Source organism: Zeugodacus cucurbitae, chromosome 4 (genome assembly GCF_028554725.1).
Source record: "Zeugodacus cucurbitae isolate PBARC_wt_2022May chromosome 4, idZeuCucr1.2, whole genome shotgun sequence".
Classification (NCBI taxonomy): Eukaryota; Metazoa; Arthropoda; class Insecta; order Diptera; family Tephritidae; genus Zeugodacus; species Zeugodacus cucurbitae.
The window spans coordinates 54169650-54194266 of record NC_071669.1 but is presented as its reverse complement, the minus strand read 5'-3'; the positions used below and the strand labels follow the sequence as shown (position 1 = coordinate 54194266).

General features: G+C 34.8%; 1 protein-coding gene across 1 annotated transcript in view; it reads right to left on the bottom strand.

Annotated features, from left to right (window-relative positions):
• Window positions 1-21072, bottom strand: part of LOC105211042 (CD82 antigen) — a 100402-nt gene extending 79330 nt beyond the window's left edge. Inside the window, exon 1 of the mRNA XM_011182302.3 lies at window positions 20789-21072. The gene's annotated coding sequence lies outside the window, so the exon portion shown is untranslated. The remainder of the gene's footprint in view (window positions 1-20788) is intronic.
• Window positions 21073-24617: the final 3545 nt, after the last annotated feature.

Genomic DNA, 24617 nt, shown 5'->3' with positions numbered 1-24617 from the left:
AAAATTAGACAGCATTCAGGCCACAGAAACAATTTAACCTACTCCCACGCGGTCAGCACTCTTACTCCACTTAGAAGCGGCTAACCATGCTAGCCATGGTAGTACAGGAATTTATATTAGACATATATATATATGTATGTGTGTAGTTGCTGGTGGTGTTATTCATTTGCATTAATATGGACTCCACAACAAGCTCATTGGCTTGGCTTATGGCAGGCGACCAACCGCTGGCCCAATCTTTAGCCAGACAACTCTGGTAATCTCCGGGAATTAGAGACAGCGGTAAGAACAAATGTATGAGCATGTAGAACCTGAGTAATTGTGTGTGTGTGTCCGCATAAATGTCAACTTAATTGAATGACAATAGGTAATTATAAAGAGACAGTCGGTTAGTTTGTCAGTGGTGCAGGCAGTCTGTCAGCGAATAGAGAATAGAAATTGAATGCAAGTAGAGTAAGCCACTTGGGGAACAGCAGCAATTGACCCAAAGGCATAGTGACTATGCAGAGTACTTTAATTTTCTCTACATACGAGTATATGAGAACATATTTAATAATTGGTCACATACTCTCGAGAAAACTTTCTCTGCAGTTCACTTCTACATACGAGTACATAGAGAAAGAGAAGACTTTATAACAATAGTACTTTTGAAGATTAGTTAGCGACTAATTTAGCTGAAGGATTATCAAGCCCTGAAGTACTAGTTACAGGAAATAAGATACCTATACTTCTTTTTTATTATAGCTCAAAACTTCAAGAAGCGCTTAGACACTGTTGTTGTTTGGATGTGACTCTACATAAAAGTCCCTGAGATTCATAAATTTCGATAGGAAAACTATCGGAGATTTCTACCACAGTATTGCAATGTTTTTTAAGATCAGTGGTTTCCGTTTCATTCGATTGAATTATATTAGAGGTTAGACAAGAGTTTATTAATGTAAATCTACTGTTGAAAAGCTGATGACTCCGAAAGGTTATACGAGGTGTGTTAAAAAAAATTACTGTAATTTTCGATTTTTCAAAAAAAAAAATCATTAGGTTACATTAATGTTGTCGCCTTAACCCATTAACTCCCAAGGGTAAAAATAAATGCATATTTTATGTCATAAAAATACGTTTAAAATATTTCACTTACGCTAAACAGTTATAGCGATTAGCGTGAGTGAAATATTTTAAAACAATCAGCAAGAAGATGTATTTGACATTTTTTACACATATAAATTGTTGTACTTCTACACTGTCTACATCTCCTTCGACGTTTATTTTCGTGCTCCTCTATGACATGACCAATATTATCGAAGCGAATATTGGAAGGTAATGCGTTTTTGGATGGTCTTCCTAAATTTCTATTTGAATTACCCAAAAAGTGAGAATTATCTGCAAGCTGGTCTTCTTCGGGTTTCATCAAACTAACAGCAACGAGCCGTTCGATACCAAACGAGGCTTCAGACAGGGTGATTCACTATCGTGCGACTTCTTCAATCTATTGCTGGAAAAAATAATACGAGCTGCAGAACTAAATAGAGAGGGTACAATCTTCTACAAGAGTGTACAGCTCCTGGCGTATGCCGATGATATTGATATCATCGGAAGCAACAACCGCGCCGTTTGTTCTGCGTTTTCCAGACTAGATAAAGAAGCGAAGCGTATGGGTCTGGTGGTGAATGAGGACAAGACGAAATATCTCCTGTCATCAAACAAACAGTCAGCGCATTTGCGTCTTGGCTCCCATGTCACAGTTGATAGTCATAACTTTGAAGTTGTAGATAATTTCGTATACCTGGGAACCAGCATTAACAACACCAACAATGTCAGCCTTGAAATCCAACGCAGAATCACTCTTGCCAGCAGGTGCTACTTTGGACTGAGTAGGCAATTGAAAAGTAAAGTCCTCTCTCGACGAACGAAAATCAAACTCTACAAGTCGCTCATTATTCCCGTTCTGATGTATGGCGCCGAAGCGTGGACGATGACAACATCCGATGTGACGACTCTTGGGGTTTTCGAGAGAAAGGTTTTGCGCAAGATTTATGGTCCTCTAAACATTGGCAACGGCGAATACCGCAGACGCTGGAACGATGAGCTGTACGATTTATACGACGACATTGACATAGTTCAGCGAATAAAAAGACAGCGGCTACGCTGGCTAGGTCATATTGTACGGATGGAAGAAAACACTCCAGCTCTGAAAGTATTCGATGCAGTACCCGCTGGGGGAAGCCGCGGAAGAGGACGACCTCCACTCCGGTGGAAAGACCAAGTGCAAAGTGACCTGGCTTCACTTGGTGTTTCCAGTTGGCGCCAAAAAGTAAAAAGGAGGAATGAGTGGCGCGCTCTGGTGGATTCGGCTATAATCGCTTAAAGCGGTTCCTACGCCAAATGTAGGTATAACAGCAACGTAAGATTTATATTCTAATTGAGTCATAGATCGCTCATTTGCCAGATTGTAAATCTTCCACGAGTTTACTAAAACACAATCTATCAAATTGATGAACAGTGGCCACCACCACTTTTTCCCTCTTACTCGAATCCTATAATTGTCAATTCCACTATCATGCAGATCGACGCCTCCCATATTTTTATTATAATCTGCTATAACCTAGAGCTGTGGCACATTCACCATTTTTTTACTTTTCTATCGTAACGTTTTGCTGTAACCAATGGTTCGATTTTTGCGTTGTTAGTAGCCACATTTACCACAGAATTGTCATTCCATCGAACTAATAGTACTTCATGTTTTTGGTCAATGTTGAAATCAAATGACCCTCTCTCATTTTTCTGATGAGTTTTCGTATTTATCATGGTTTTATGCATTGTTCTATTTTCTCGAATAGTACCAGTGGCAAATCTTTCAGCCTATCTCTTTCAGAATGCAAAATAATTTGTGTGAAGAAAAGAAATTATCAAAAAAATGCGAGGTTTGCGAGGATCTTCAATGACAGACAATAGGTCCTTTATAGAGTCAAATTTGTTCCGAAATGTTATAAAAAATGCGAGTTTTGACAGCTCTCTCTCGAACCAAAGAGTCACGTATCAAGTTATCTATGCTATTAGCTCAACGTTCTAGAACCAACTGAATAATAAAAACAAAACAGAACTACTCCTAGAATAGCGAGAACCCATTATTGACAATACATTTCTAACACGAATGGCATGCTGAGTAACAATAACAACTGACTATTGTTACTCCCAACGTTGCGTATACGCAATGTTTCCTAGAAATGTAAGATCAACAACACGTGTAGGTAGTTTTGTCCACCAAAAGGGTTTATATCACAAATAAGATATTGTTAAAGCTTTGTACAGTGTAAAAAGTAAAGCTTTATTTAAATTATTATTCTTTATGATTGGATGAATATATCGATCCCGAGATGACTGATGACTTTAACCACTAACCCTAACCTAACTCTTACCTAAAGGCTGGTTCCATGGATATCACCGAATTAGTTATTACTTTATGGGACTTTACTTGTTATAAAATACAGGTCTATTCCAATAAGGCAAACTGTCCTCCTTATGTTAAATCTAAACTCTCTAAGCATAAATTCTAATGGCCACTCATTAAAAATATATGTATATATAATTTCAACACGATCTATTATTCCAGTGACTTTCAATCTTTCGCCTTCGACCTACTCAGACAGACCCACTTATGCAACGGCAAACTTCTATTGAAACTGCATTTTTTTTCCAAATTTATGCAACTGCTGCATCGCATAAAAATTGCGTTGTTGCGTAATGGCCAAACGAACGCTCATTAACACCCACAGACTGCGTGCAGCGGCACCGACCTCAAGCGGCGGTCGCCAATTAAATGGTAGGCGGTTCATATTATTCTCTATATACCACATAGTGATTATTAATACAAATACAAACAAGTGCAAAAAATATGCAGATGTGAGAATTATAAATAAAGTTTATTCTACGCATTGCTGAGTATGATTATTCGTGCGTTTGTATGTATGTAGGTTTAATAATATGTATGTATAATTATCATTGACGCTGACACAGTGGCTTCTGCCATGAATTCATTAGCATCACTTGAGCTGACCGCAGGGCGTTAACGCATACGCAACAGATATTTAACTCGAAAAATGATATTATCTTACATATGTATATATATATACATATATGTTTGTGAACAGTTAAATGCGTACACTTACGCATATAGTTAATACATAGGTATTAATATAAGCTTTTTAATATACATAAGTATGTCCAACCAATTAGCTCTTTAAATTTGCATACATGCTGGGTATTAAGTTGAAAATAATTTTTAAATGGAAATGATACAAAAAAGCAAAAGCGATTAACTGTGTGCATTGACGTGGTATGTAATCAAATATGAACACTTGTATGTGTGTGTATATTTATTTAAGTAAGTGTGCACTCGGATATCAATTAGTTTTCAATTTAAATGGTAATCTCTGAATTTCGCAATTACGGTTAAGCTGAAAATTAAAAAAGTGAACATAAAAATGTATCGTTATTTTTTCGAGTGACATATTTATAATAACGGAAATATTTTAATTTTATTTTTTTTTTTTTTCCTTTGAATAGTAATATTTACTTTAAGTCTGTATTTAATATTGAGAGGTTTAAAGTAGAAGATAATGATTTCGTTTTTCTAAATATAGTAATGAGAGCAGTACCAAGCTAGAATATTTCAAAACATAAAAAAAAGGTTTTCAGAACTTATAGTTTAACCTCTACGAACATATTAATTTAATTTTTTTTTCGGAAAACTCTTTTGAATATGCTATAAGGAAGGGTAATCCACACAATGGTTTTTAGTTTTATTAAAACAAAAATTGAAAAATATAATATATAGATCAACGAATCTACTGCATCTAGACAATGTAGAACTTCCTTGTAGTGAGTATTCTTCAATATATTTACTCTACAATGACCTGCGATTTTTTTGATAGGTTGGTAGTTAAAAAACCCACAATTTGGGATTAAAAAACGACATTTTTTTAACCTAAAACAAAACAATTTTTTCAGAACTACATAATTGTTAATTTTTGATATTTTTAAAAATTTTGAATATTTTTGTTTCAGCTACTCAATCGGCCAGAATAATATCAGCAGTGGTGGAACTGTTTTTTTTTTGGCACCTCCGAAGACATGTTTTTATATTTTTCAATACTTTTGTAAAAAGTCTTAAAATATATGTAGCTGAAAATATTCCTTATTATGTCCAAAAAATCGCAAATTTTTCATGGATTCCACTGGTATAGCCCCTTAAATGATCAAAATAGTGAAAAAAAATTCGGAGGGTTGCCATACAGTTAAAATTTTATTGGTCTACAACTTTGCTTCCGCCGTTTATTTGTAAATTTAAGTTTTTTTTGTATAAAAACGGTTAAAAATGTGGATGAGCCTCAGCAAGATTTCCCGCAAATGTCGAGAATTCAGCTCAAAAGGTGAGATTTTCAGTTGAGAATAAGTTTGCGATGCAAACAGATCTCTACAAATATTTTGTTGGGTTAATCGACCAGTGCTTGGCCCTAGATACATCTATTGGAAAACGGCGGAAGCAAAGTTGTAGACCTAATAGACAAATAAAATTTATTGTGCAGCTTAGAAATAGTAAAAATATGGAATTAAAAAAAATTCAAATTGCCTTACAGCTGAATTTATTTTTTAAAAGGGCTGCCACTTATTTCAAACTTTGATTTTAATTAAAATAAAAAAAAATGATATATTCAAATATGATCATTAAACTGAACAGATATAATATATATGTCATAAATATAAAGTATAAATTGCATAGTGTTACCACATGTTTAAAATTTAAAATATATTACGAAATAAAGGGTTTATCAAAACGGACGCTACAAAAATAGACCATTCTTTTGACATTTCCCTTCAGTGAGGTTTGCCATTTCATCATGGAAAGATATAAAATCCAACAACGGGTCGAAAGTATTAAAATGTGGCCTTAACTTTAAGAGCGCTACCTCCTATTTATGGTCGTCCGCGATGAGGTTCATTTCTGGATGAATGAATTCCGTCAAAAAGCAAAATATGCGTTATTGAACAGGTAGCAATCCACCCGTACACGATGAGTTACCAATGCAACCGGAAACAATTACAGTTTAGTGCAGTTTATGGGCCGACAGCGTCATTGGGCCATACTTATTACGTGATGATCAATACCGACACGTTACTGTGTATAGGAAACGCTACCGCTCAATGATAACAGAATATTTTTGGCCCGAATTGAATGATATTGACTTGGACAATATGTGGTTACAAAAAAACCGGGCCACAGGCCACACAAAGAATGTCACAATCGATATATTGAATACCCATACGTGTTACCTCACGAAATGGCCCCATCTATTGGCCGCCTCGGTCGTGCGATTTGACGCCGTTAAACTATTTCCTGTGGGGCTACATCAGGTCTATAGTCTATGTCCAAAAGACAGCGATGATTGATGAACTTCGTACGAATATCGAACGTGAAATTGCAATCGGCCTATTTATGCTTCGAAAACCGTCGAAAATTGGGTACAGGATCTGGACTTCTGCTAGCGTGATGCTGTGGTAACCACGCTACTTTTTGAAAACCCCTTTAATATTACGAAGCTTTGCAACAAAATGATTGGCAACTATTTCTATTATAGATGATTTTATGGTCAAGTATTTAGCGTACTTCCAAGTGAATCAGTCGTAGAGTGTAACATATGTACAGTAATCAATGTAAAAGTATTCTCACCACTTCAATATTATCGAATAAATCATACTTTCTACCAAAAATGCAATTATGCACGTAATAGCTTAATCTGCAAACCACACCTTTGAGGAAAAACCACCAAAAAAATACCGAAGAAGAAGGCGTCAATATTTATTAGCTTATTCAACGCTTAACCACCTGCATAATGACCTGAGGAGCAATGACCCAACTATAAATACAAATGTAACTACGATTATGTATGTATGTTAATACTTACATAAAGTGCGACTATTATGTTTCCTTTCAAATGTCAGTGATCAAATGTAAGTATATACTATAGGTATGTATATATATACAACATATAACATACGCTCTAACCGATGCGCCGACCGGGCATTAACCATTGCTAAGCAATATAAACTTTCAAATGCAGCCACTCCACAAAACAACAACAACAAAAACAGATGCAAAATTAAAACAACAACAAACCGGCGAAAAAAAAAACATTCGCATCACTTTCTCAATTTCTGCAGCGGTGTAACCATGCAACGCTGCCTTGTTCACGCTTCTCAAATAACGCGCGGCTGCAAACAAAACGACAGACTGGTTTAAAACAAGCGCTTAAATAATAAAACGAACACAAAAACAACGGCAAAATACACAATTGCAAATACCAAAACCAAAAAGGCGTAGATTATGAAGAAATTACAGCAAATGTGGGTAAAGCGAAACCAACAACAACTATAAAAGAAATGTGCAAATTACAAAAAAAAAAACAGAAATATCAAAGCGATTGCAACATTTAGCATTAATGAGGAAAGCAATAATTCGAAAAATTTTACAAACCGGGAAATGCGCAAATGTGTGCAAAAAAGTATGAGGTGTGTTCAAAAAGTAACGGGAATTTAAGAATTTGTTGAAATACCCATTTTCGCCAATGAAATTACTCTATATGACTTCCTGTTATTTCGAAAAAGAGAGCCTTAAACCGTCCTCATTTTACAAGCAAACAAGAAATTGCTGAAAGAGCCCAAAATTATCTCAAAAATCGAGTTTGAGAAGTGTTTCGACAATTGAAAAAAGTTCTAGCATAAATGCATAATATCGAATGGAGACTATTTTGAAGGCGTCTAAATTAATGTAATGTAGACGAACGAATGAATTCAAAATAATCCAAAAAAATACGAAAATTCCCGTTATTTTTTGAACATGTCTTGTATGCGTGTTTTCTCTGTGTTTTTGTATAGATGTGTGAATTGACTGCAACTGAGGTGAATGGAATAACAAGGAATTAAACTCCACTGCCAGCAATGGCCGACACATAAATGTGTGTGATTTAAGTACAGCGAGGGTTTGTGATAGACAGGCTAATTTCATTTTAGTGGTGAATTTATAAAAAAAAAGTTAAATGTGTATTACATATCAATTTACGTGTTTCGTTTTTCCATTATACTATTGTTGTTAATCAGTGTGTGATACGCATCCCCTCAAAAATACTGATTCTTCATTTGCTACCAAAATTGTAATATTGAAAAATATCTTTTAATAGGTGGCAACACCAATCATATTTTGAAGTTTAAGTATTTTCAAACCTCACTATTTTTTATTCGTCGCATAATAATTTCATTTATCTTTACAAGTATAGCTTAAAGAATATTTCTAATTATGTGGCAACCTTCCTAAAAAATAATTTCACCTTTATACCTTGAATATTTTCAATTTAAATATTCATATTGAAGAAATTATTTCATTTCATAATTTTTACTGAAAGAAGGTTTTTAAATATGTGGCAACCTCCTGCAAAAAAAATAATAATTTTCACTTTACGCTTTTTTAAACAGTAGCAATATAATATCCATATATTCATAATTCGCTTGTCTCACAAATTTTATTGATTTAAAAGATGATTGAAGCAGGTAGCAACCATTCTCATAATTATTTACAACTATGAAACCTCTTTAATCTTTTAGGTTATTTTATCGTCCCAAAATTTTCAAACAAATGATCTTTCCATCTATTTTGGGCTGACTATTACGCCAATGAATATTCAAATCGGTTCAGAATTCAATTCAATGGAGCATTCTAGGAGTGTGTTTGAAAATGTTTGTGTGGAAATCTTTACAGTTTCAACCTCTTGTGGTCAAATAACCGAGAGGTCTATATTAAAATATAGTTCCTCTATGTACATGTACATTGACCTCGATTTATAAGCGTTATAACCCTTAAAGACGAGAGAGGTGAATCCCAATTTAACTACATTAAAGAGTATTATCTAGAAAAATTATCAAAAAATGTTGGCAAAGAGATCGGTTACAAATCTTGACTAAAATAAGCTTAACGTTTATTTTGAGAATGTTACTACCGATAAAATCCCCACCTATTATTAGAAAGACACTAGATCTTTAAATGAAATGTGCTTAACAGAATCCAAACTAGTAAAATTTCTGAGCTAATGTCTATGCTAAGGATCTCGACAATATTTATCTGTAATTAATTCTCGGGCGATGATCCGTTTCAATTTGATTACTTCTATTTTTTGACCTAGCATTCAAGCTCCGTATTTAATCAATGAAAAACTAATACATTCTCAGATACTGACCGGTGTTCAGAAGTTCGAAAGAACTCTTTGGCAATTTTGATTTTATAAATTTTATTTATTATTTTATTTTATTGGAAACATCATTTCAGTAAATGAAGGACAAATAAAATGTATGCCAAGTCACCTCAATTAGATCATTTTCAGTCATATAGTATGCGTAATAATTATTATTTTCTAAAATCCCGAAATTTCGGGATAAGAAATTACCATGTTCGGAACCCCGAAATACTATATTTTGTTTATTTCAGAAAATTATAATTTTATGCTTTACACAAAGATTAAATATGGCAGTCTCTATGTTGCAAATATGTCTTAGTTACCATTCTTTCGAAATCTTAGTTCTTACTCTGAGAATAATATTTACTTTCTTACTTTTTTTGGCCGAGTATTACGTCGTTATACCGGTTCCGAATTTGGTTGAAGATCTGGTCCGATTCAATGTCTTATGGCCAAATAACCGATCAACAATCTTTTAATGTAGAGCTCTATACACGCATTGACCAAGATTTATTCATAGATCCAGCACCCTTAAAGACTATAAAGGTTATCTAAGATGGATTCCGATGTAACTGCATAAGAGATTAGAAAAACTGTAAACAATTTTTGGGACAGAGATCGGTTAAAGATCTCGACTAATATAAGATTGTTTCGAAGTTTTTTGGACATTATAAGGTATATTTTCAGCTATATTTTAAAAGTTTTTTTACAAAAATATTGAAAAATAACGGTGTTTGGCACTTCGGAGGTGCCAAAAAAAAGTTCCCCAACTGCTGACAAGATTCCGGCCGAGAGTAGCTCAAACCAAAAAATCAAAAAGCTTAATAAAGTTGAATACATTTACTATACAATGACCCACGATTTTTGAAATATATCAAAAATTAACAAAATGGCGTAGTTCTGAAAAAATGTAGTAAATATATTCAAGAATACTCAACTTAAATTTGATCGGTCAATGTCATGTTGAGTTATAACGTCAGTAGTTTAATACCAGTCTTTAAAACGCTGCCATTCAAAAACTATTCAAAAAAACCTTACCTTACCGCAAAAATAAGAAAATCTATTTTTTGAAAATATCGCACTGGTGTAGACCCTTAACGACCCTAAAATCCGGCACTTTCCATTTAAATGGTCGTACTACTTAACAGGTACAAGGTATATTTCCAGACAAGTGAACTAGTTGAAACTATAGCTAAGTTAATGTCTATATTAAAGGTGAGAATGTGTCGCAAACATCCGTTTTATTTGGATTTCTTTCATTTTTTGATGGAGCAAAAATGCTGTATCTTGGATATCTAGCCCCGTACTTGATCATTGAGAAACTTATGCATCTTGGGATAATGACTGATGGTTGAGGAATACGAAACGAAGTCTTTGATACTAGGTCTATAAATTTTAATTCGGAAACATCATTTTGGTCACACGAAAGAACATTAAGAACGAATTCATGATTTTCAGAGATTGAGAACGTGGAATTAAACGTTCGTAGGGTTCGACAAAGTATCATGTCTTCTCAGATAGCACAAAACAAATTATTTTTTTTGTTAGTCAAATATGAAAATAGGCTTATTATATCATCTCTGCACTCCCTCTATTCTATTCTCTTTTACCACACTTCGAAGAATATTTTCGAGACTTTTTTGTGAATCTTACTTCATAATAAATAAAGAAATAAAAACAAATCAATTTAACTACAACAGCAAAATATTACAGTAATTATGAAAAACAAGAAATAATAAAATAAAAATTACAACAAACACCACATTACATAGCTACAAGCAACGGTAGTCCGCATTTTACATATTACAATACAATTTTTCAGCGTTTTTTTTTCATAATTTGCAAATCATTAGGCAATCGAATCATCAACGCGTAACCTTAAATTTGCCTTCAAAAACAACTTCACGCTAAATAAATTTGGCTTTTATTCAAATTTTTTTATGCGCTTAAACGCTGTTTAGATTTTGATTAGCAAGCCGCAAGCAGCAACAAACGCCGAAATCTTAGTTGAAGTTAAAGTCCAAATTGCAATGTGGCTGTTGGAGAGCGGCTCAGTTCACAGAGTCAATGCAAACTGGACAAAGGTCCGTTTTGCTTTTGTTGTTGCCGCTAGCATATTGAAGCGATTTTTCAGCAACAAAGTAAATTAAAATAGAAAACCAAAAATGGAAAAAATTTAAAGTAAAAAAATTGTACAAAAAACGCGTGCGCTGCTTGAATCCAAGCAGCCGAAATTTTGCACAAGCTCACTTAATTACTTCATGCTAAACTGCAGTACAAACAATTCGGCTGCCAAATTGAAAGCCCAGTCGCGCTTTTGTGTTGTTGTGGCCCAAATTAGTGCGCGCTCAAAATTTTTTTGGCTGCATCGAGGTAAGCAAGACAAGTGAACGCATTCATTCATATGCTGGCTCCATAGACATGCATGGCATGGCATATATTATGTAAGCGGAAAATGCAAACGGCATTTTATGCCCATAACCAATGCAGAAGAACTTAGTTGCAACGTATTTTGGAAAGCCGTCTCTATACAGTTTAATAACAGTTACAAACAAATACAGTTTTATAACCGGAATCCGTTAGTAGTGGAAGAGAAAGATTCAGCAAAGAATAACTATTGAAACTCTAAAAGAGAAACTGGTTAAAAATTTCCCGAGAGAATCGATCGATATCTAATATAATAACAAGTTAATCTATCGTTATGGACTCTTCGCTGATAATAGCCATTTATGATCTCCTCGATATCATCGATAATCGATCTACACGAGAAGATTTTCAGATACTTCGATCTTGATAAACCTAAGTGTTGGTTTCCTGATGAAAATATTCTTGTACATACTTTGGCGGCTTTAAGAACAACACCAAAAATGGCTCTAAATGCAATCTTACACGTGGCACTTGTTGATATCGCCGATAGGTGCACTGCGGCTAAGGTCGCTGTCAGACTCAGAGATGCTGAGTACATGATCGGTACCAAGCAGGGGCATTCTGAAATTCTCCGTCGGTTCGATTGCATCTCTGACTACTTGGACCACTGCACCGCGGAACCGTCCCCTTGAGGTACCTACGAGGGATATGTGGAAAGGAAGAAGTCAATGGAGGAGAAGTGCAGTCAGCTTTTTCTAGGATGAATTGAAGCTAAGGGGAAAGTTGGGTGGGGGAGTTTTCTGCAGAAAGCTCTCTATCAATACCAGCTTTAGACTACCTGACCACTGTAGTGTCTTCCAAGCAGAGGTCGCTGCGATCAAAGTAGCACTGGACGCACTGCTCCTCTTTTAGAGAGGTATGTATTCACTCAGACAGCAGGGCGACAATACTGGCATTGGAATCGATGACATTGTCCAATGGGTACCCATGCGGTGAGACTTTGAATCGTGGCAGATGCAAGTTGCCAAAGCTGTATGGAGGAAGGCGAGATGGAAGCATCTAAGCATTCCCTTCTACATTGTCCAGCTTTTGCCAGACTGAGGTTGGAACACCTCGGAAGGCCCTTTTTCGGCGATCCTAGCAAATTGGCTGGAATCGATATTAGCCGTCTTAAGAAATTTGTAACGGATTCCAAGCGTTTTGCTGAATCTCTTTCTCTAACTTTTGGAAATCCCGAAATTTTGTGATCCGAGTGTACAAGTTCGGGATCCGGAAATATTTTTAACATTTTTTTTTTAATTGAATATATTTTTATTCCAAAACTATATATTGAGTTATCTTAAACGAACTAAAAATCTATATTTAGTGCAGATCATATCTCAAGCTTTGCCTACAAAAGTAATATTTAGTTCAAAACTTATATAGTTAAATGCTGGGTATAAACACTATATATTCCAGCAAAAATTTCGCCTTATTATTCACTTCCTTTTACGTTGGCACAGCAGTGAATTTGGAAGTTTTTGAGATGCTTAGTATCCACATACTTATGTATGTATGTTCAATATGTTCAAGAGTTATGCAATTTGTGTTGCCACCCAAAACGAAAGTAAACCTGCCCCAAACATAATGGAACGGCAAACACATGCATATCTACATTTGTAGATTTATATATATGTATATGTACATATATATGATACGAATGCAGTCAACCATATGGTCTGGTGCAGCTGATATATATATGTATATATATATATATTATATATATTTATATATTTGGTAAGCTTGAAACGATTCACATTTCATGGTATATTTCACACATTCTGTATGTCAGCATATCAATTTCTTGCTAGATTGTAGATATGTAGTTGCATACATACATATATACATATGTAAGTGTATCTGTCATGGGTGATTTCGCTTTTGAATTGGCACAATTATGTCACACGTTTTTTTGTAAGCAGTACAGATATCACCTAACCGTATTTAAGTCACATATTTTGTGGGTTAAGGGAATTCTATGTAGTTTAATTTGGCAATTTGTATAAGAAGTAATTGTTGACTTTAATTATTAAATATTTGAAATTGCAACAATAAAAGAAAATGTGTGCCAAGTAACCTCAATTGGCTATTAATATTACAGGGAGGTCGTTTTCACTGATTTCTTGAACATTATATGCCTAATAATTATTATGAAAATTATTATAGAATACCGAAATTTCGTGATATGAAATTATCATGTTCGGGATCCCGAAATATTTTCCGAATTTTACAGAAAAAAATTAATTTAATTTCTCATAAATCTTAACAGAACAATAATCCCGAAAAATCGGGTTTTGAAATTACCATATTCGTTACATAGAAAATTCAAAAATTTATCATTTTATAATTTTATGGTTTTCCCAAGGGTTAAAAGCACATATTAGGGCTTAAGAACACCTAATTTATTTTTTAGCATCACGAATCTGGTTCTAAAATTTGTCGTTTCAGGAACCCGAAATACATATTTTCTTATTATTTCAGAAAATTATAATTTATTTTCAAGAATCCCGAAATTTTGGGTACAGATATTAACATGCTCTGAATAGGTTACTAGTATAAAGAACATTTAGGAACCTAAAACAAATTGTTAATTATTATTATAATTAGCTGAAATTAAAAGACGACATTTCGGGATCCCGAAAATTCCAATTTTAGATCTCGAAATATTGGGATTCCATATAAATATGAAATTGTTGATAAGCTTTGATGACAAAAGAAATTCATATTTAAATGGAATCCCGAAATTTCGGGATCTAAAATTATAATTTTCGGGATGCCGAAATGTCGAAATTATTTTACATGTATCAAAATGAAAAAATATAATTTCAATTATTCAATTCAAGTATTTTAAACTCTGTTCAGTTTCACACATGCCCGGTCCCACGTTCGAATCAAACTTACAATCCAAAAGCTGGCCTATATAGTATGTACAAATATTTACCGCTTTCTTTTTCACTCGTACTGCCTTCACACACTGTTTTTATGCTAATTAGCCAGATAACCCAGTCTTATTGCTTTACTTTGCTGTTCCGCCCTACACTTACAGACATTCTTCCTAGAATGTAAAGACTCAAGTTAATTAACATTCAAAAGTTGTTGCCATAATGTTGACTACAAAGATAGTGATATCGGTATGTGTGTGAACGAAAGCATATTGGAAAACATTCAGTGAAACAATTTCAATTATTGAAAGCGACATGAACTACTTTCAAAGCGACCAACCAGCATTTGCAGTTAAATATCCACGGGTGGAGTGCTTGCTTTGGAATTGCACGGAGAAATTTAAGTACTTTTTTACTAAAAATTTCTCATAAACATAAAATATGATTGGGAGTGTCTTGAGATCATTAAATGACTGGAATATGGATCAGTTTTTAATTTTTTTTTAATGATATTAATACATTTTGTATTGATTGAGGCATTAGGGTGGTTCTTAAAAAATCTCAAAACAATGTTTTAAAGTGTCATTGCTGTCAAAGGTAGGAAGAAAGATTAAAAATTAAAATAGAATGGAAAAATGGTTTTTTTGCGTTAGGGTATACCTTAAAAAATTAAAAATGGCGGACTTTTTGAGCATCTTTTTCTCAAATAAACTATGCAAATTAAAAAACATTATATAAGCGCATAAAAAAATTTTTAATTAAGTTGATCCTAAAAATGAATTTAAAATTTTTTTAGTCTCACCCTACTAATTTTCTTTTGAAAGTTAAAAGACAAAAATAAATATTATTTTTAATATATTATACATAAAAAATACTACTAAATTAAGAAATTTGTTCACTTTTTAAATCTTCAAAGAAAATTTGTATAATGTAGTACCACCCTAATGTACACAGTGCTGTTTATATGGTTTAAAAAGTATGAAAAATTGCCATGCTTTTGCACACAGCCTACAGTCTCTTGCCATTTTTTCTGCATTTTACCATGAAATTCGCCATTCTTTCCGCGCTCCGCTCTTTCTCCCCTCTCTTGCTGCCCCATTGATTCACTTTCAAGCTCAATTGACAGCTTTGATGCAAACAAACTTTTGGTTTTAACTTCGCCGGGCAAGTGTTACACAGCTGCAGTGCAGGCATGATCTGAGCAAAAAGACAGTTGCCACACGCACACAGACAGACTACTCTACAAAGAAACACATACACACATACAAATTTTAACTTTGTTGTTTGCAATGCAGCTATTGAAGCGCTCATAACGAGATCAACGAGTCGTTGTTGTACTCAATGGACGCGAGTACAAAGAGGAAAAAGTTGGCTGAAGTAAGTAAGCCTTGAAGAAGCCAGTGGTAGAAGCGAAGAGAAACCAGAACGCTGGCAAAACCCGCAAGTCTGGCTGGGCGACAAGTGCACCAACACTGCTGCTGCTGTTGTTGTTAAGCCGCGCTGGAAAAGGTGTTTTGTTAAGGTAGTGGAGCAGCAGCACCACCAATAACAAAACAAACAAAAAAGTAGAAAACACGATTTGCGCATGCGTACCACGAGATCACACGCCGCTGCTAATGACACAGTCACAGACAGACAGCAAGTAAAGAGCCCAATCAAACAAAACAAAAACAAAATAAAATAGAAAACTTTTTAGTTTGCAAAAAATAAGTAAAAAAACACTGCAGAATGAAATGTAATAAAAATACGAAGATGTATATAAAATAAAAAGTGAATAACTGTAAAATCGTAAAAAGTGGCACAACACAGAGATGGTCATAAAATGTGAGGCGGTTTGGTCGGTGGTAGGGATAGAGAAGTGTGTGCAAATGCATGGCAGCAGCGATGCGTTCTTACATACAACATATGGATGATTTATATGCCAATAGTTGCATTTGAGGTGCGTGTCAAAGGTGCGTTATGTGATATATTTAAATTTAATTTTAATATAAATTTTATATATTTTTATTTATTATATTATTATAAATTTTTTATTTTTTCTCTGTATGAGTAGAAAATTTTCAAAATGAAAAAATCTATTGATTTTTTTTAATGTTTCAACTTTTCTATTTACATTTTCAAAAAATAATCTCAAAACACCGCTACTGTTATATTTTAAAACGCATAAAAGATAATACATAATTTCCAGAAAAATCAAAATTTTACACCTTCCTTCTCTAAACAAACTCAATATTCAGTAAGAATATTTCTGTCTTCTGGGTGAATACGCACTCTACAGACACTCGTAAGGCGTTTAAAATCGGCTGCTGCGCCTGTTTTTACGAAAAAATTGAGTAACAGTTCGATTTGGTTCACATCTTTGTTTTTAGTGTGTTAAAATGGATGAATTTGACGGTTTCCTCTTTCTTAATATTCAAAATACGAAGACGAAAAAGGGGTATACTAGGTGTTTTCAAAAAAGAACGTTAATTTAAAAAGTTCGCTAGCGTCAGACGTCTTTTTCTGAGTTTGGCGATGTTCATTTGTTAAAAGAAGCTCACAATTCCTTGCTTTTTCATTAATTCTTGACCAAAAACAATACTGTAACAATGTCTCTACCCAGTCTCCATATTCGCCAAATATGGCCCCAACAAGTAAGGAAAGGCTAAGTTCAGGTGCAACCGAACATTTTATTCTCTCGCTTTTATTAAGATAACACACAATTTGACCCATATATTCGACATAAAGTCCAATAGAATAACGAAAATCATCATATATAGTAGACGAGGGCTGAGGTAATTCCTGAACCGATTTCACTCATTTTCAGCACCAAGGTACACTATATCCAAGACTGTATGCTGGCTTAATTTTGCTAAGATACCTCACATATTAATCGATATATGCGGTATAAAGCCCACTGCTCACATTGTTGAAAACCCTATAATTAGGTATATGGGAGGTAAGGAGAGTTATGACCCGATTTATGGCACAGAGATACACTATTTGAAAAAAAAAGATTCCCTCTAAATTAAATTAAAATATCTGAGAGGTTTTCCGATATTTTCAATGGAAAATTACCCTTAGGCACTGAGGTCTTCATGTTAGATATCCGGGGCATTGAAAAGTTATAGTCCTATTTCGACAATTTTTCCACAAGTGATGCCACACGTCAAGTACAGTATTTGTGTAAAGTTGTATTCCGCTATCTTCACTGGTTCCTAATGTATATATTGTAAAGTGAACGAATCAAAAAGTGATTCGTATCATCCGAAAATATTACAAACCGAATCATTGAAATCGGTAATGTAGTTCCTGAAATATGATTTTTCAAATTTTTGAATTTGAAAGAATCTGTGAGCAGCTTCCTTCTGCCATTTCTTTTATAAAATTAATTATTTGCGGCGGGGCCAGCAGGATAATGACCTAGCCAAGGAGTGGTTTCGTATCAAAGCGATTAAGGTCATGCCCTGCCCTGCGCAATGGTCCGACCTCAATTCCATAGATAACCTATGGGGTGATATTCAGAAAGGCAATAATCTCGTACTTTGGGTAATAGTGAAGGATTCTTGGAAAGAAATAACTAAAACCCTTAATGAAGGCCTAATCAACTGTATGACGCGTCCCTGTAAGGCACTTTTATATAATAGGGGCTTTCGGCCAAGTACTGAACTTCATCTCTTTGTATCTATACATAATTTTTAGATTTACCTATGTTTCAGATACTTTTTTAAACCAGTTGTGAAATACTACTATTTTTGTGAACACCGAATTTTCGAGCTTCTTATACCCTGAATAGGGTATATTAAGATGGTCACGAAGTTTGTAACACCCAGAAGGAAGCGTCGGAGGCCCTATAAAGTATATACATATATAAATGATCAGTATGTTGAACTGAGTCGATTTAGCCATGTCCGTCTGTCTGTATATATACGAACTAGTCCTTCAGTTTTTAAGATATCGTTTTGAAATTTTGCAGATGTTATTTTCTCTTCAATTTTCTCATTTGTCGGAACTGCCGATATCGGATCACTATATCATATAGCTGCTATACAAACTGAATGATCGGAATCAAGGGCTTGTATGGAAAACTTCCGCATTTTACTACATATCTTCACGAAATTTGGTTATTGTTCATAGAAATAATTTAATCTCCGAAAAATTGTTCAGATCGGTTCACTATAGCATATAGTTGCCATACAAACCGAACGATCGGAATCAAGGGCTTGTATGGAAAGTTTTCGCATTTGACGTGGTATCTTCACGAAATTTGACATGGATTAGTGCTTAAGGTAATAATATAATCTCCGAAGAAATTGTTCAGATCGGTTAACTATATAACCTTAATGTTTCTAGCAAACAACCCGGCTAAAAAGAATTAGTAAAATGTTTTCTTTTTTATACTCTCGCAACAAATGTTGCTAAAGAGAGTATTATAGTTTTGTTCACATAACGGTTGTTTGAAACACCCAAAACTAAACGAGTTAGATATAGGGTTATATATACCAAAGTGATCAGGGTGACGAGTGGAGTTCAAATCCGAATGTCTGTCTGTCCGTCCGTCCGTCTGTGCAAGCTGTAACTTGAGCAAAAATTAAGATATCTTGATGAAACTTGGCACACTTATTTCTTGGCACCATAGGAAGGTTGCTTTCGAAAATGAGCAAAATCGGACCACTGCCACGCCCACAAAATGGCGAAAACCGAAAACACATAAAGTGCCATAACTAAGCCATAAATAAAGCTATGGAAATAAAATTTTGTATGAAGGATCGTACTACGAAGGGGCATAATTGGATGTAATTTTTTGGGGAAGTGGGCGTGGCCCCGCCCCCTACTAAGTTTTTTGTACATATCTCGCAAGCCAATAGAGCTATATAAATCAAACTATCTGCAGTCGTGTTTTTTAGCCATTTCCTTATACAGTCCAAAAATGACAGAAATCGGATAATAACCACGCCCCCCTCCCATACAAAGGTTAGGCTGAAAATTACTAAAAGTGGGTTAACTCACTAACCAAAAACGTCAGAAACACTAAATTTCACATAGGAAATGGCAGATAGAAGCTACACTCAGATTTTTTTACAAAATGGAAAATGGGCGTGGCGTCGCCCTCTTATGGGTCAAAAACCATATCTCAGGAACTACTCGACCGATTTAAATGAAACTTGGTTTGTATTAGTTTCCTTACCTCCAAATAATATGTTGTGAAAATAGGCCAAATCGCTTCACAACCATGCCTACTTCCTATATACCAGAACTTTGAAGACGATCTGAATCGGTTACTTTACAATATATAAAGTAAGCACTAGTGAAGATATCGGTGCAGAACTTTGCACAAATACTATGTTAATAGTGTGGCAGCCCCACTCTAAAAATCGCCGAAATCGGACCATAGGTTTTTAAGGCCCCATATATCGAACACGAGGACCTCGGTGCTTCTAACCTAATATTATGGTTTCCAACTTTCAATGGACTTTATACAATATATATGACGAATATGTGGGTCAAATTGTGTATTATATAATATAAATAAAGTTAAATAAATAAATTGCGAGAGTATAAAATGTTCGGTTACACCCGAACTTAGCACTTCCTTACTTGTTAGATTTACTTATGTTTCAGATACTTTTTTAAACCAGATGTGAAATACTACTATTTTTTAACAACGAATTTACGAGCATTTTTAGTTGTTAGTGGTTAAAAGCCATATAATATGTAAAATTAATGTTTCTGTTAAGTTCGTACTCAATTTCAACACAGAAAAAAAATAATAAACTTTTTATAAGAAATTCTAATATTGGCTTTTTAGCACTATTATTATTTTGAACACAACTGTATGTTTTCCATAATAGATTATTAGAAAAAATATATTTTTTTTTAGTTTAAAACTTTATATTTACAAATTCTCAGTAATAAAACTAAAGAATCAAATATTTTATTTAATAACTAATATGTAAAGGCAACACTGAAATTATAACTTTGATTTAATACCTACGAGTTTTGAAGACACTGTCATTAATTTTCAAAAGCTATGACTATATAAAAAATATTTCAATAAACATTTTTATAACTTGAGTCATGTAAAAAAAATTAAATATTCAATTTCCCTAAAAATAAAATTGGCATGCATTTTCTGCACGTTTTCGTGTTTTTACATTTTTTTTTACTATTGAAAAGTAATAATTTGTAGTTAACAATCACGTTTTTCACGATAATTTTCAGTAAAAATTGTTTCACACTTACATTATTTATGGCGCCGTGAACTGCAAATATAACACCAAATCGCTATTAGGGTCTGCTGTTCACCTACTTTCACTGCAAACCAACAACAATGTAATGGAATAATCCCGCCGTTTTCTTGGAGTTTGGTGCAAAATTCAGAAGATGCTTTTCTTTACTTTTCTACGATTTATTTTAGACAATAGAATTCTTACGCTGCTAGAATTCTTTCACATTTAAGTGGCTTACGGGCTTTCACTGATTTTGCCGGTGTACTTAGTAATTGGACAATTGTGGTTTTTTGTTTTTTTAGTAAATTGTTTTGTTGTTGCAGTTATTTTTTTATTGTTGTTGCTGTTAGAACTTTGTTATATGCACAAAACACTTTTAAGATTTTTCTTGCGTTTTTATTTTATCGGTTTTATAAAGAATTTAATGTGGTTTTTTTATATTTTTTTCGAACAAAAATCGAAAACGGCTTTCAGCGATTTTTAATGCTTACTAATATTTTATTAAAGTGTGTAAATACGCGCACAACGCAGTTATTTTTTTGCTGCGAAATCGTATGGGCAGACACGCGTCAATCAAACGAATTGCTGCGCTTTAAAGAACAGGTGGCAATTGCCGTTATTGCGTTACAAAAACAAAACCGAAAAAAAGCAAGCACAAAAGCAAATGTCAACAACGAGCGCGTGAGGCTGAGGAATGACTGATTTTTCAATTATTATTTATTCATTTAATTTTTAATTTTATATTTTTGTTTTATTTTTTCAACAACAACAGCAAGTGCTTTTTGTTTTTGGCCAAAAAAATGGAAAAAATCGCAAGCGAAACACAAATTATCTACACTTTTATGCTTTCAGCCACAGGCAGCAAGTCAGCTATAATGCAGAGCAGACAAAGTCACAGCAGCCACTAGACGAGATGCCGAGCGGACGACAACTTTTTCAAGCGCACGAGCAGAAGCTTTGTATAGGCGAGTGTGTGTATTTGTGGTTTGTGTAAACAAACGAGCATCGAGAGCACTAAGCACTAAGCACCAGTAGCGAACCTTTTGCGTTGAAAACTTTATTTGTATAACAACAACAAAAAATGTGTAGCTTTTTATGCTGACGATTCTTCCGCGCCACGACTTACTTCTGCCTCCAACGAGCGACGACAACAAATTGAATACTTTGCAACGAAATGATAGTTTTGGAGTCATCTCCAGCTTGTAGCGCGCTCCATTCCACTTCGACAACACTTCTCTCATCAAAACACACACATACACAGCCAAATACTCAGCTACGCAGCTCAGCTACATTTGTGCATATCTTTGGAGCTCAGCTCCGCTTTGACAATGTTTCAATTCCGCTGGTGTTGTTGTAATATTTATTAATCCACATACAGCTCTACAATTCCACGCAATGTTTGTTGTTGTTTTTTTTTCATTTTTATTGTTTGCGCTTATAAGCTTCCAACTACTCAATCTCTCACGCTTTGTTTTTTATGTAAACAACATTGCTTCTTGTTGTTGTTGTAACACATTCGTATATTTTTGTTGTTGTTGTAATACACTCGTATATTTTTGTTGTTGTTGTAATATCTGTGCAGTAAATTAAGTTTGCTCACCTCTACCGTTGTTGCCTTTACGCTGCAAAGCTTTCCGTTAACGCTCTAAAGCGCGTTTCAAAGTGTTTCGTTTCACTTTCGTTCCGCTAAATTAACTGCTACGCTGACATTAACTATTTATTGCTTTACTCGTTTGAAGCTTTTCGCTTTGCAGTTGGCTCGTTAGTTGCACTTTGTTGATTACTGCGTTTGGTGAAAGCTTTCAAGAGCTTTTTGTTGTACTCTTAGTGGAAAATAGTAAGCTTGGTAAGCTTTATTATTGACCAAGCTAAGAGTAGTGTCTTTTATCCGTGGTTAAATGCAGATATGTTTTAACTAGTGCTGGCAAAAAAGCTGATATCCAAGTGATAGTGTGGTGACTTAAGCAAGGTGGTTATAAAGTTCAGAGTTACTCGAGTTCAGAATGTTGAGTTAAATGTAATTTCAAATTTAATATAGAGTATATTTAGTTGAAACAATAAGTTTATCATGCTTTTAGTTAATAAAGTTTATTAACACCAATTCACAATTTTATTGAAACGATTTGTTAAAGCTCTGCCTTTAATCCGTTCAAAAATCTTTTCAGAAATAACTTTAAGCTCTAAGCTGTAATGGAGCCTATATTGAATGATAGTCCTATAAGTCTGTCCAATTCTTTTACATTCAGTCTATATAGATCTAGAAGAATCTATCTCATGGTCGAGAAGTCTTAATTGTTGATACTACTTTGAATTATATCTGGAAAAACGACCATGACCATGTCTATCTTATTCAACAAATAATTCATCACTTCGTCCGAAGGCTTACATAATTCCTGAATTGGGTAAGGTTAAATTGTAGCCTCGCATTGAAATAATTGAGAGATTCTCCTGAAATTAAGGCATTTTAGTATAATCAAAGAATTTCATAAGAAGGGTGTACGGTCCATAGCAGAAGTTTTTGAAGAGTAAACCATCTAAATACATTTTACTTCTTAAATTTTGAGATATTTATCCTTATTGTTCTTTTCTAAGAGAATGTGAAGTTAGTTCGTGTCTCTCCTTATTCCATTCATCAGAACTAATTGAGATTCTCAATCCCTAATAATATATCAACAAGTATTTATTGACAGACTTATTACCAACCACCAACGGTGGATCTTGAACTAATACTATATCCGCCACCTATAGATCTCTTTGCTGAAGACAGCGCGACAAAATCGGCGGGCCATGACTAATGTCAGCAGGAGAATTTACGCATAGAACCTTCGGTTATAGCTCAGTGGGTAATGGCAGCTTTGCATGCAACGACTTCTTGACCCCACTGTTCAAATGGGAGGGGTAAATAGTAAGGATGTGGCAGCTGCATGCAGTACATTAAATATCTTTACGGACGACTCGAAAATTGAGAACGGAGTAGGCTACTACCTTAAAGACGGCAATCAAGGAAATATCCTCTTTTTGCGAATCGTCCAAAAGTGTCTTGTGTAGCTAAGCAGCAGTGGAGGATGTCGCCAGAAATAAGCGGCTCCACTTCTACTGGGTGCCAGACCACAGGGGCATCGAGGGTAACGATCTAGAAGACAAAATTGCCGAGAGAGGCGTTAAACTTTCATCGGAAAGCGTGATCAACGTAGGTAAATACATGCACTGCCTATATGATGATCTAGGATAAGTTAAAAGGTAGATCTCCGCAGATGCGGGGAATCTCATCTGTCCTCAAGGCGGCTAATGTCGATTCCAGTTACTTCGCTGAGTTCGCCGAAGATATTCCTATCGAGGTGCTTTAACCTAAGTCTGGCGAATGGTGGATATTGAGGGTGTCTGACTTCATCCCTAGCCTCACCGCGTGTGTTCCTATTGGGCAATGACCAGTAAGCACTCCATTGATCGCGGAAAGATGAGCCTTGCTAAGCGACAGTAGCTGTAAAGACCGTTTTCGATCCACTGTGGGCCAGAATGACCTCGCTACTGCGCAGGTGCTGGTTGTTCTGCAGCGTTTTGCGAGCTCACTCGAAGACAGTGTGTCCAACGCTCTGGCGCAAGTGGACCACGGACTGCCCGCACGTTTTCCCTACGACGTCAATATTGCTAGGGTACCCTCTATTGCAAGCTGATCCACTTTGCAGTTTCCAGCGATTCCTCTGTGACCGAGTACCCACACAAGTCGGATTATAAAGTAGGTCGAAGCTACTGATAACCATGTTAGGCACTCCCTTACTTGCTTAGAGTGTCGGAGTGAATTCACACCTTTCTGAAGGATGCCGCACTTCGAAGCATTATAT